The following is a 14,378-nucleotide window of genomic DNA, read 5'->3' on the forward strand; positions in this document are numbered from 1 at the left end:
GCCTTTTCTGTCTGCGGCGGAGTGGCGCCTGCCCCATCCCTCGGCCCCCTCCTCCCATCCTTAAGTCGGCCTCCCCCCGCCCAGCCCAGTGGAACTGCAGAGGAGGTGGAGGAGGAGCATCTCCTCAGCCTGGCTGGCTGCGCGCACTCTCCACCCCCTTCACAGGAAACCAGCTACAGCCTCACCAAGGCGGCTCCAATGGGGTGGCAGCGGTGTCAGCCTGAGGCGCAGAGGGGCTGGGGCGGCCGCTGGGTGCCCCGTGAGGTGGCAACTGCAGCACCGATGGCGTCTCTGGATGGGGCTGCACCCAGCGTGGGCTGCCTCACGTCCACGTCACCAGGGGCAGCTCCTTCCTCCTCCTCCTCCTCCTCCTCCTGCTCCTCAGGGGACGACTGCTGCCTCTTCTCGCTGCCACCGCTGAGGGAAGCCAGGTCGGGGGCGGCGGCCGGCTCCTCCTCCTCTCCTCAGCTTGGCCAGGCCGGGGCCTGTGGGAGCGTCCTCCATGGCGGCTCTTGCAGGGGCCACTGTGGCTCACTTCCATGCGGGGACCACCTCTGCCGGGGGACTTGCGCTTTCTCTTTTCTTTCTTTTCCATTTAATCAGACTGGGCCACAGCAACGCGTGGCCGGGTACAGCTATGATATATAAATAATTAAGAAGTAATAGACATCTGTCTGCATTTGGGAACATCAAATTAAGCAATAAACTAGTGTGAAAAAGTAGAATTGCTTGTGTCAGGGCAGGAAAACCCTTCTGTTTTCAGACGCCTAAAAATGGTAAATGAAAGATTAGAAGAAGCAGAAATATTGATACACTTAACATTTCAGATTCAGAAAATGAGACAGAATTAAGTTGTGGTCTTTTTATTTTCCCTGCACAGATCTATAAAATTGCTACTTAAATCTTGCCTGGCTGGAGAGTGGGCATATCTTCAAGCACCATGTTGTGAACAAATCCAAACTGAAATATTAAAGATTTGAAAAGTAGGTCAGATGTAACAAATGCATTTTAAGACATCCAGACTTTAAAATTAAATCATAAAACAAAATGGATAAATTTTCTGCTCTGTGCCGGTAACCACAGATTTACTTGGATGCTTTTATTATGTAAAAATTCTTGTTCACACAGAAAAAGGTTTATGGACATTTACATAAAAAAGGACAAGAGAGGATCAGCAAAATTAAACCACCTCTTCAATATGGAATGTGCATAAAGAAACCTGGGAAGCAAGCTGAGATTCATCAGACCCATAAACACTTATCTGGGTTGTGCACAATTTCAGGCTGTCAACGGTCTTGTCAAAGTGGATGTGTTCAAATGGAAGCTAGGCAGTGCTTTGATTGAGGTTCCTATACTGAGCCGAAAGCTGGGCTTAATTGTTCCTTCCAACTCTTTCACGCAGTGATTCTAATATCAGCTGCTCATATTGTTTTATCAAGTGATGCTAAGAAGACGGCCTCCTTTAGTTTGCTGTTGGACTGAATGTGTTAGTGGCTCAACCCAGACACTACCCTATATGCACAAGAAAAGAGATCCAATAACAGCAAAAAAAAATGTATTATTTACCTGCTCTAAAGGTCAACCTGATTTGGAGCTACAATGTGTGCAATATAAGATCTACATGATGTGTGTTTGAATGGCATCTGTCATCAAGAACCCTTTTTCTTCACCTCCTTAACAAAGTGGGGAACTCATGGGTCTCTGTGGCATCCTTGGTGTTATCTTGTCCTTTTATGTATACTGAGAACATATGCCCCAAAGACAAATTCCTTGTGTGTCCAATCACACTTGGCCAATAAAGAATTCTTTCTGTCTGTCTGTCTGTCTGTCTGTCTGTCTGTCTGTCTATCTATCTATCTATCTATCTTTCTATCTATCTATCCCGAGCTTGGTTGTTTTCTTGCAGATATTTCATTACCTGAATGGGTAACATCATCAGTATTAAAAGGGAGTGTTGTTGCTTTTTTTCTATGCAGTTGACTAGTGGCTTGCCCTGTCAATGTTGCTGGAAGTATTCTTGGCGGTTTGTTGAGGTACAACTCTCAGAAACATCTGCCAATGTGGACAACACTAAGGAGTTAGTATTCTAAGAGGCACAATCATCTTTCTTAATCTGCATGGTGGTTCTTTTGATCTTTCTCTTTTCCACAAAGTTACCTTGCAGTTATCTATTGCTTGTGCTAAATTATCAGCTGGATGTTTTGTAGATAGATCAGAATCTTACATCCTGCAACCAGAGAATTGTACCCGGATACTATTTGGGAAAAGAGATAAGGCAATTCAAAGGGTAAAAACTGTTCAAACACTTCAAATCATTTTATTTGCTTTGGGTTCTTTTCTCGTCAATTTTGAGAACCTTTTGGAGATGGTAACCATTGATAGGGCTATCATTAAGCATATTTGACTTTCAGCCCCATCCAGAATATGAAATGTAGGTGCTGGGTAAGTCAAAGATTACAACTGTGCTGTGCTTTGCTTCCCATGGCATGGGGTTATCAGGTGATATACAAGGCTAGTTAGATGGTATGAGAAGTATTAGAAGTATCACACTGAGCTCAGAAAGTACAGCTGCCATTCAAAGAATCATTAGTCACAAAGGAGTGTTAGAGGAACATCTTGTGTTGTCATCACACTGCAAGGCTGGCTGCAGTTCAAATTAGCTTCCTTACAGAGTGTGAATCAAAATGACATGTAATCTGAATGTTAATGATTTTTTTCCCCACTTTTGCTTAAAGCTTCATACTCCACCTAGAAAGTTGTCATCTGGAGGACAATATCTTTCTTCTCTGGGATTAGGAATACAAGGAATATCAGCAAGTTTGTGCAGAATTCACCTGCCCAAGACATTGGCAAAAGTTATTGATTTAATTAATTCCATGATGTCACAACTGGGTTTCCCATCAGGATACACAGTCACATGTGAAATGGTTTGTGATACTAACAGCTATGGATTCAGCAGAACTTAATGTAACATTTATGAATAAGCAAACTGAATACAGGCTCTTAAATATATATATCAAGTGTTACTATATATTTATATATAGAAATAAATAGGAAAAAAGAGGGACAATAGCTACATGATTAAAATATTGCTTGCAAACTAGAGGTCTTTTACAATAAAGTTGAAAGGGAATGTGCTATAAACAAGAAGCTGAGCACAAAAAAGTAAAGGTGTCCCAGCAGGTTTTACCCCGCTAGTTGTGACTGACGTCAGGGGGCAGTGCTCGTTTCCATTTCTTAAGTCAAAGACCCAGGGATGCCGGTAGTCTTTTGTGCAATCATGTGGCCAGTATGACATCATGCCACGACACACACACCCGGCCCACTGTGCACCCCTCCCCTGTGCCCCATTTTGGCTGTGGGGGGCGCCACACACCCTCGCTCTTGCCCTGCCTCCACACATGTGTGTGCAACCCCCTGACCCCCCACACATGCATGCACAACCCACCCATGCATGCACATGCATCTCTCAGATGCACCCTGCACATGCACGGCAGAAACCCAAAACTCAGCTGGCCGTTGGGAGGCGCCCACTCACTGGCGTAGTACAGCTGAGCTGGGAAGATGGCTCGCGTGCACGCAGATAGACATCTGCATGTCACCTGTGGCATGTGTGTCATAGGTTCACCATCATGGGTCTAATCTCTTCTTAAAAACGTCCTACAACTTCTGGTGGCAAACTGTTCAATTGTTCTCACTGTTAGGAAGTTTCTCCTTAATTCCAGGTTGCTTCTCTCTTTGCTTAGTTTCTATCCCTTGTGTCTTGTCTTGCCTTCTGGTGCAAGTATAAATTGACCCCCTCCTCTTTCTGCTAGCCCCTCAAATATTGGAATACCATGGTCATGTCACCCCTAATCCTTCTTTTCTGTAGACTAGCCATACCCAATTCCTGCAAGTATTCTTCATATGGTTTAGTCTCTAGGCCTTTAACCATCTGTGTGTATATATGTATATGTGTGTGTGTGTATGAATGTATATATGTGTGTATGTTTATTCAGTAGCTGCAGAAAGTGAGCATAGAAAAGAAAACAATACTTTAGAAGATGTTCCAAAGTTTGGAGCCACTGTAGAGACAAACCTCTCCAAGTCTACCTCTCTTTGATCTGATGAAAGAAGCAAGTTTCCATTGGAGATGGTTCCCCCAAGCATTTAAATCAAAACCTCATCTTTAAATTGGATTTGGAAACCTATCAGTAGTCAATAACCAATCCTACTATTTTGGGGACTGGTTTTGCACCAATTCTTCCCCATTTTCAAAGGCAACCCTTTGTGTTGCTCTCTTGCTCCCCTTGTTTGCATTGCAAAATGACGTGTCTGTCCAGTGTGGTACATCTAGCCATGAATCACTGGCAGTTGGAAAAGAAAAGCAGGAGGGAAGGGAGCAAAAATGCCCATCCATGGTACCCCAGGGAATCTGGATTAGCAAATTATGGGCCAACCCAACAGCTAGCAAAAGGGCGTATGCAATTATAACTCACTTCACACTTGGGCAAAATGTCACAGCAGAAATATTGAAAAGCCTTTGGAAACCAAATTGGCCACATCAACTGTCAAACAAGAGAATTAGTTAAACTCTAAAGGCTAAAAAGCAGGTACAGTAGTCCTCTTAATAGCAATTGTCTTCTCTCGCCTCTCATTTTTCTTCTTTCCATTCAGCGCTGAATGAAAATAAATGTTCCATTTATTTTCCAGACAAGAATCAGTGGGAATAGATTAACTCACAGCGTTGGAGCCTTCATTTATGAAGAACTGAATACAGATGTTTTAATTTATAATTTAGTCAAGCAACTCGGCAGTAATCTTTTCAGGAAGCAGATTGGCAGATTCTGGCATTGAGGGAAAGAATAAATCTTTAACACAAGTATACACATTACCTTTAAAAATGCAGGCTGAGCTGCCCTCACAAAGCAGAACGAGGCCTGCTATCAGTGGGAAACAATTAAAGCATTTGTCACAATTATACTACATTGTAAACATTACAAACAGGCTCTTTGGAAGGCTTCTAATTTGTGTAATTGTGCATTTTCAGAAAGAGTAATTTGGAGGGAGAGAGAGAGAGTTAGACATGAAATACATGTTTGTAACAGTTAAACTAGAGGAAACTTCTATTTTCCCCCCTCCGATACTTGTTTTCTATTTGCTTTGGTGAAATTCATTTTTTTTTATTACCGGTTCTGTGGGCGTGGCTTGGTGGGTGTTCCAGGGGAAGGATACTGCAAAATCTCCATTCCCTCCTGACTCTGGGGCCAGCCAGAGATGATATTTGCTGGTTCTCCAAACTACTCACAATTTCCGCTACCGGTTCTCCAGAACCTGTCAGAACCTGCTGGATTTCACCCTTGGCTGCGCAAATGTTGCCGCACACCTACAGATTACTCCTTACTTCATCTTCAGATTGTTTGCCATATGGTTTTGAAGGAGCTTCCTCTTGTTTCCAGCCCATAACTAAGGCCAGATGATTTTGGTTTTTCCAAATGTAAGAAAAAATGCCAGCTTCTACTGACGGAAATCCATATAATTGCACAATGATGCAACAATACTGGCAATTGAATGGATGATACAACAATGGGTGATTTGAAGTATGCAAACACCCACCCTTCCAGTTTTCTACAGCAGATGGTGAGCAACATTAGCAGGTTACTCAGTGTAAGGAGTATGACTGCATGAAGTCATTTTTGCTGTCCTCTCTCTGATTCTTCCCACAGCAAGCCAGAGAACTCTCACGTTTTAGCTAGATATCCTCTTACAGCCAGCCAATCCACCAGGAGACCTTCTCCTGCTTCTTGGGGGGGGGGGTGTCACTGCATGCAACAGATTGTAGCCTCAATCTGTTGACATGCCACAAGGGAGATTCCCAGGTTAGGAGCATTCTGGGAAAGTAAAAGCGGAAGAGTTGCAAAGATCCAGCACTGGAAAGAGCTTCCTAGTAAAGCAAGAGCAGAAGGTCCTCTCCCACCTTGCAGGTCTGGTTCTGACAGAGAGTTAAACCCACCACTTCAAGATCTGCCCCATTTCCACACTGTCAAAGCCTCCCTTAGAGCAGTAAGAGCTGTCCAGCCATTTCCGCACCATTTTTCTTGTGTGAGGCAAACAGGCTCTGTTCCAGATGGTGCCTTTTACCCCTGCTGAGTCTTAAATCACTTTTGCATCATCAGTATGGGCATTTTCCCCATCTATAAATCACATTTAAAGGTTACAAAGACATACATACATTTTTTTAAAATCAATGTTTACGTGGATAATTGTACAAGGTACAGTCTACCAATGGGCGCCACAGTATCAAGTAATTCCATGAAACAAAATTTTGCAGATCATTTGGAATTGAGTTTTCATACAATGAGCTTCAGTAATTGAAGCATTATTTTAACTGAGTTACCCATCAAACCTATAGCTCAGAGAGAGAGAGAGAGAGAGACAGACAGACAGACAGACAGACAGAAAGGGACACCCCCCCACCCCCACAGAATGCACATGTGAATGAGCCATCTGGGGGCCATTGTGGCCCACTTGGAACTCCCTCAAAATATAATGCCAAGGCTATGCAAGCATTTGTAAACTATGCACTCCTCCTTTAAGTGTCAAAACTGCTACATCTTCAGTATGGCTGAGTCAAAGGCTTTCTCCAACTGCCTGTGGGGGGGGTGTAGGTGTGTGTGTGTGTGTGTGTGTGTGTGTGTGTGTGTATTCGGGACTTTTCCCGTGTAAGATTGAGATTGTCTTGGCAACGTTTCAGCGAGGTCTCACTCTCCATCTTCAGGCTAGGTTTTGGGCTTAAAGTGTGATCGGAGCTGCCGTTTTTCTATAAATCTTGGTGGGAGTGTGTGGAGTGCTGGCTTTGTTTCAGTAATTGGAATGATTGGTTGTGTGGTTGTATCATGATTGGTAGATTGGTGTTGATTGGTGCTGGCTGTGTGTCTATTGTTTCATGTTGTAATGGCCTGGGTGGTGGGTGGGGCTCGTTTGTTGACTAGGGCTGGTTTCCAGATGTCTGGTAGGTGGGAGGTATCGTCACATTTATTCATGTTGTAGGGGTGTTTCTCTATTTCAATAGCTTCCATAATTATTCTTTTGTTGAAGTGTTCAGTTTTGGAGATTAACCTGGTTCCTTCAAAATTAATTTCATGTCCTGTAGCTTTAAGGTGCTGGAAAAGGGAGGAAGTTTTTTTCTTTTTTCTTACTGCGTTCTTGTGTTCTGCGATGCATGTATTTATTCTCCTATTAGTTTGTCCAATGTATGTCGCTGGGCAGATTTTGCTTGGTATTTCATAGACTCCTTGGTTTTCTAGCTGGATTTTGTCTTTGGGGTTTCTTAAGATGTTGGCTATTTTTTGGTCAGTGTTGAAGGATGTCTTGATATTGTGTTTGTGGAGAATTTTGCTCATTTTATCTGTGGTGCCTTTGATGTAAGGGAGGAGGGCGATGCTGTTGTCTTGTTCTGTGACTCAGTTTTTGGGGGAGTCTCCTTTTGGATTAGGTTGGTGATTGTTTTTCTTTGGAATCCGTTGGAAATTAATACATTTGTGAGAGTGTGTAATTCAGTTTTCAGGTGGTCTTTGTCGGCTAGGCGTTTGGTTCTGGATATGAGGGTCTTGGCTACAGAGTTGATCAGTGGAGGGTAGTGATGGGATTGTGCATTTAACTAGCAGTTGATTTTTTTTTTTCCTGGTAGATGGCCAATGGCTCCCTAGGAGACACCATCTACCAGAAAAAACCTCCCATCAGGCAGTTCAGCGTTATTACCTGGGGAGGAACAGCCCAAGCTGTGTTCGATAAGGGAGGAAGGAATAGAAGCATCAATTAACATGCCTGATGTAAAAACAACAGGGCTAATCACAGGTGGGAGGTGGGTGGATGGGTCTATCATGCGTGCAATGGCCAAATTTATTAACATTGTATAAAGGCAGGTATCCCTTTAATGGCTTTTACACTCTGACAATGTTAGCAGTTACTAACGAAAGTTCAGAGAGCAATATATTTTAAACGTTCCGGACATCATTATGTTGGTTTCTTTTATAACTACACCTGGAACTTGCATTTTTAGGACAATTCACTACACACACACACACACACACACACACACAAACACACACCTCTTCAATATGGCTGAGTCAAAGGCTTTCCCCAACTGCCTGTGTGTGTGTGTGTGTGTGTGTGTGTATACACATACGCAGAGACAACAGTTCCATTAGGATTGCCAGCCACCACACATTTCTACAGAACTTCACTCTTGTTACACTTTGAGCAAGAATGCTATACAAATAGTCCTCATTTAGTGAACACCATTGGCATCAGCAACTTGGTTGTTAAGTGAAGTGACACCATGACTGGGTTACAATTTTACGGCAGCTTTCCTTTGCTTTACAGACCTGAAAAAAATCATAAATGTGAGAATTAGTTGTCCCAAAGGTCAAGTGGCAACCAGACTTTCTGGTTTTTCTTTGAAGACGTTTTGTTTCTCATCCAAAAAGCTTCTTCAGGTCTTCTTGGAATGAACCATCTTCAAAGAAATGAAACATCTTCAAAGAAAAACCAAAGTCCAGTTGCCTCTTGAAAAAGCACCTGTGGGACAACCATGACCTGGATGATTGAGAATCTCCATAGACATTGTGAGAATTAGTTGTAAAGTTATTTTTTTCATCATGTTGGAATTGCAAGCGGTTACTAAGAGATGCAGTTGCTAAACGAGAACTAGCTATCTTCATGACCGCATGGTTTGCAAAGTGCCCCCTTGGATAACTTGTCCAGCCTAGATAGTGATATTCCAAGGGAGTTCAAAAGCCCTATTAAAGGCAGAGTTTCCAAGAATCTGGCCTTTCTTTATTTTCTTTGGGAAGCATATTCATAAGTAGGCATTAGCAATCTCAACGTGCACACACACACAAACAATGCAAGATTTTATGCAAGGATTTAATGTTTTTTACATTTACCAGTGTCTAACATGCCTTCATATGGCTTCCTAAACAGAGTCCTGCCTAATCTAACTTACCCTCTACCGTTGGTACTGCATATGTCAGGCCATTTTCTGGGCATCCAAAATGTGCAAACATTTATGAAATCTTTCAATGTTCCTTTACCATGTGAAATATCACTTCTCATCTTCTCTTAACTTTTACCACGTCCCATAGAAGGATTTTTTTCCCCCAAAGCCCAGTTAGATGTATCGGGTGATAAGTATGAGAAAGCGTGATTCAACAAAGCTCAGACCAACCTTGTATCATAAGTAAATATGTCCACTTAATCAGAACCATGAGTAAGAGTTGAAGGTCAGTTTACCCTCAAAGCTAAGATTTACTAGCTCATAATTGCCCATTGCCATCACTGTTCACAGGGCCTTCCAAGTGACTATATGTAAATATAAAGTTGGTAAACGTTCCTTTCAGCAGATTCAAATGACTGACTTAATTGTCGGGTTAGCTGCCTTTCCTTCTTTCCTTTCCTTCTTTCCTTTCTTTTCCTGTCCTTTCCTTTCCTCCTTTCCTTTCTTTCTTTCCTTTCCTTAGTGCCTATCTGTCTTTTCTTTCCCTTTTCCCCCTTTCCCCCTTTTTCTCTTTTTCCTTTCCTGCTCTGGTTTTAATTGTGTTCAGTCTTGCTCCTTCCCCTTCTGATTGCAGTTACAGCTAAGCATACACAGCTCAGGTAAAAGGGGTCATTGGTTTAATGACAGACATATAAGCATTGCTTTATGTCAATAAGAGCCTATTGATCTAAATTCCTGTCTCTTATGCCTCAGTAGTTTAAGAGAAGCTGCGCCAGCGCTAGACTGCATGGACTTCTGTTTTAAAGCAATAAAACAAGCAGGCCCTGAAAATGACCAACTATAGATTGCTTTTTCCTTTTAATGACCTGCTCTTAAAGCAATTTCTTTTGAGAGTAAACGCATATTCTTGGCCTTTGTTTGCCTGGATCAAAAGATAACGCTTCTCACATTCTAGGAAGTCTGTTTCAAAGAATGGTTACCAGAGCCTCACACGGGCGCTGCACTCTCAGTGCCAGGAGTAAGAGACCCTGGGCTCTGAAAACACAGCAGTCTGTTTGTGTGAGAAGCTGCTGAATCGTGGAAGTAACACACCCAACATTTTTGCAGAGATGGAAACTTTCAGGAAATCGGGAGACAAGAGTTTGGCCTTAGTTTTGTAGGATGTGCTGCACTGAAGCAGGAAGGAAGATTTGTGACTGTTTTAATCCCATCAAAAAAAGCTTTTACTCTTCCTCCCATTTGAGGGAATGAAGGAGCTGGTTTCTCAAAAGTTATTGGGTGTTTGTATTTTTGTTGTTGTTGTTAATTGTGGTGGTGAACCCTAGTGGATGTGATAGTGGGGTGGAGAAGAAGTTGCCCCCTACTTTTTCTTTAGAAATTATATTTTTGTTACAGGTTCCCTCTTTGGGAAAATTGGAATGATTTGGGGTTAACAGAATTTTTGTTGTGGTTGCTGTTCTTTAACAAATAACTAACTAAATAAATAAGTATGTAAGTAAGTAAGAAATACATACATACATACATACATACATACATACTTACATACATACATACATACATGCATACATACATACATACATACGGATTAGATCCTCTAATTTCTGATCCTGATCCACAGTCTTCCTTTTTCTCTATCAAGGCAGCATTTGTTGTTGAGAACCATTACATCAAGGGTGGGCTTCAAAAATTTCAGCAACAGGTTCTCTGCCCGGTTGCTGGGTGAGTGTGGCCATGGTGGGTGTGGCCAAGTCAGCCTCCTGCACCACAGGGTGGGGGTTGCCTTTCCCAGGCTCTGGAAGCTTTCCTTGAACCTCTGGGAGGGTGAAAAATGCCTCCCCCAAGCTCTGGAGGCCCTCTGGAACTTTTAGGAGGCCCACTATTCCCCCTCCCCAAGCTTCTGCACGGCCGCTGTACTTACCTCACATCCAAAATGGACCGTGTGGAGAATCCTGGGAGGGGTGGGGAGGGGTGGGAGGGAAGGAGTGAGGTGGGCGGGGCCAGCCAGGGGTGAAATTTGGAGATTGTCCGAACTGGCCATAATGTTAGCTATGGGTTCTCCCGAACCTGGGCAAACCCGTAGCAGCCTACCCCTGTATCACATAAATACATGGCATCTACATCTCCAGATCAGCAAGAGGTATCCATTGTCTGGAGAGAAATCAAATGTTGGAAAGCTTCACCTCATATTCAATCCCTGCCTTCTTCAAAGTTTCTCAACTTGGGCAATTTGAAAACATATGGACTTGAGCTCCCAGAATACCCCAACCAGGGCATTTATTTTTTAAAAAAGTAGCAATCTCTGCACTACCAAAGCCTTGACCTTTAACTGGACGCAATGGTGCATCACATTTTCACCCAATCTTTGAATCAGAGTACCTCAATGGGATAATCTAGAGAATGTATCCCCAAATCCAGGACTCATGACTCCCAAGGCAATGAAAATTGGGAAAGCTGTGGCTGCTCCTGTGCTACTGGCTGCTGCAGTCATATGACCTTCATTTTCAATGTTCCATGGCAGTTTCCCAGCCACTTAACTGCCTGTTGGGAAGGGTTACGGTTAGGTTAAAGGAAAGGAAAGGGGTGGGGAGGAGGAAAGAAAAGGAAGGGCAGGAGAAGGTGTTGTGTCCGGGCAGATGACGTCAGGGAGTTTCCTCTGACAGCCGGCATCTGCACTAGCAACAGCCAGGTTGCGTCTGATTGGCCAAGACGCGACCTGGCTGAGAGCGGGGAAACCCTGGCTTGGGGATTGGCTGGTTAGTCTGACAGCTTCGTATAAATAGCTGTCAGACGAACCCTGCTTTGATTCTCTCCTGTATTTGTCTGTGAACTGCTCTGTTAATAAAAGTTGGTTGAATTCTCCTCACGACTCGGCTCGCCTTTCGTTCGCATTTAACACTGGCGACGAAGGTGGGAGCCGAGTCGTGAGGAGAATTCAACCAACTTTTATTAACAGAGCAGTATGTGAGCAATATGCATCCACCACTACCATGAAGACCTGGACCTTGGTCCCGTCTCCACGTGGATTTCGCGGGCCCCTTCAGAAGCCAGGTCTTCATGGTAGTGGTGGATGCATATTCGCGCTGGGTGGAGCTCATCCTCATGAGGTCCACCACAGCCGAGGCCACGATCAGAGAACTGACTAGGCTTTTCGCCACCCATGGCGTGCCGGACGTCATTGTCTCTGATAACGGGCCTCAATTTGCTTCCACCGCGTTCCAGTTGTTCCTGGCTTCTCAGGGTATCCGCCATGCCCCAGTCGCCCCATACCATCCGGCTAGCAATGGCCGGGCGGAAAGGGCGGTCCGCTCGGCCAAGGAGGCGTTGGGCAGGATGGATGGGGCTGACTGGCCTTCAAGGGTGGCTGCTTACCTCTTGGTACAGCATGCCACTCCTTGCCCCCTGACCGGGAAGTCTCCGGCTGAGCTGCTGATGGGCCGGCGCCTGCGGACCACCTTGGATAGGTTGCACCCACTCTATTCAAGTGAACAGCCTGGCAACCTGGGGCCCCCTTCCCGCGTGTTCGTCCTGGGCGATACTGTTTGGGCTCAGGCGTTCTCAGGGGCGGTTAGGTGGGTGCCTGCCACCATCACCGCCATAACCGGCCCCTGTTCTTACAGGGTCCAGCTACATGATGGGACCGAATGGCGGCGGCACCTGGATCAACTGAGGCGCCGCCTGCCCAGCACCAGCGACAACACCCCTGCAAGGTCGACCATCAACGTCGCTGCGCCTGAGCCCTCCAACGTTCTGTTCCCTGGTGCCCTTCCACCAGAAAACGTCCGCCCGATCCAGCTGCCCAGAGTTTTTCCGTCCTCGGACGCCGCCTGCCGGCCGTCCATTGTTGAGGGGGTGTCGCCCGTTTGGCGTCCCCCTCCGGGGTTCCAAATGGCCTTCCCCGAGTCAGGCCAGGCCTACCAACAAGTGCCCAGCTCAAGCCCGCCTTCGGCCGCGCCCCCTCGGCCCTGCCTACCTGGTCCTGGGGTTTCTCCGTCTGGGGAGGGCCTCCAAGATGGCGACCGGAGCTCCACTCCCTTGCGGGAGGAGCTTCAACGGACACCACCTTCCTCTCCGACGCCTCCAGTCGCACTGAGGCGTTCTGGGCGGGTCCGGCGCCGCCCAGGCTATTTACGTGACTACGTTTGTGCGTCTCATGCACATGCGCAGTCACTGGGGGGGAAGGAGTGTTGTGTCCGGGCAGATGACGTCAGGGAGTTTCCTCTGACAGCCGGCATCTGCACTAGCAACAGCCAGGTTGCGTCTGATTGGCCAAGACGCGACCTGGCTGAGAGCGGGGAAACCCTGGCTTGGGGATTGGCTGGTTAGTCTGACAGCTTCGTATAAATAGCTGTCAGACGAACCCTGCTTTGATTCTCTCCTGTATTTGTCTGTGAACTGCTCTGTTAATAAAAGTTGGTTGAATTCTCCTCACGACTCGGCTCGCCTTTCGTTCGCATTTAACAGAAGGAAAGGAAAGGAAGATTTCTGATGCTTTTGCCAGTTTCCACAAGGAAACTCAATAGGGGAAACTGGCAGAAAGTCGGAAATCCCTCCTGTTCCCACTTTTTCTTTCCCCACCAGTGGTTATTCTGTTTCTCTGTTTAGGTAAGGAAATATTCCTGAAATGATGACTCAACAGGCCATGGGTTATCTAGTCTCCTTCTAAAGGCAGAGCGTAGCAGGCCACACAAAAAAGGGTTATAAATTGCACAGTCTGACAGTAATGCAAGAGAAGATGCTTTCTGATACAGAGCCCCCCCCCCCCCCGAAAATTAGGCCTTTTTACAACAGCTTCTCCTGCAGATGTCAGGACAATTTTCAACACAGCATCGTATATATCTCCTAATTTTTTTTTATTTTTTTTTACGTTAAGAAAAAGTAGGTGTGATTGGAGCACAGACAGTTTTCTACAGCAACAGAATTAACAGGCTTAGATCACTCCTAATCTTGAATAAATTAGTCATCATTTCCGCCCAGTCAGCAATCAAAGGATTGAAAAGTTGGGGAAAAAATATTCTGTCTTGCAAGCAGTATGCTAGAAGTACCAATATTGCCCTATTCTTCTTTATACCGGGTATGTTCATTTAAATGAGCTTCTTGGTTCATACTCCATTCTCTGGTTATTACACAAATATTTTATGCTTTCATCATTTTACAAGTGCATTAGCTCTTAGGAAGTATAGTGGTTTTATTAGGGCTCCATACAATGGTGATAAAGAAAGCCGCCAAGAGGTTTAAATTTTATATTTTCAGCTGCACTAATTATTCTCCAGGGAATTAATTAGGGAAACATTTTCTAGCTTTTCAACAAGTTTATACTCACATTCAAGACTGATTTAAGAATCAGTTTGAACTGTAATTACATAGATATTCCATCCTACCCACTCAAAAAAACACCTACTCT

The sequence above is a fragment of the Natrix helvetica genome (assembly GCF_964273705.1).
Source record: "Natrix helvetica genome assembly, chromosome: 2".
NCBI lineage: Eukaryota > Metazoa > Chordata > Lepidosauria > Squamata > Natricidae > Natrix > Natrix helvetica.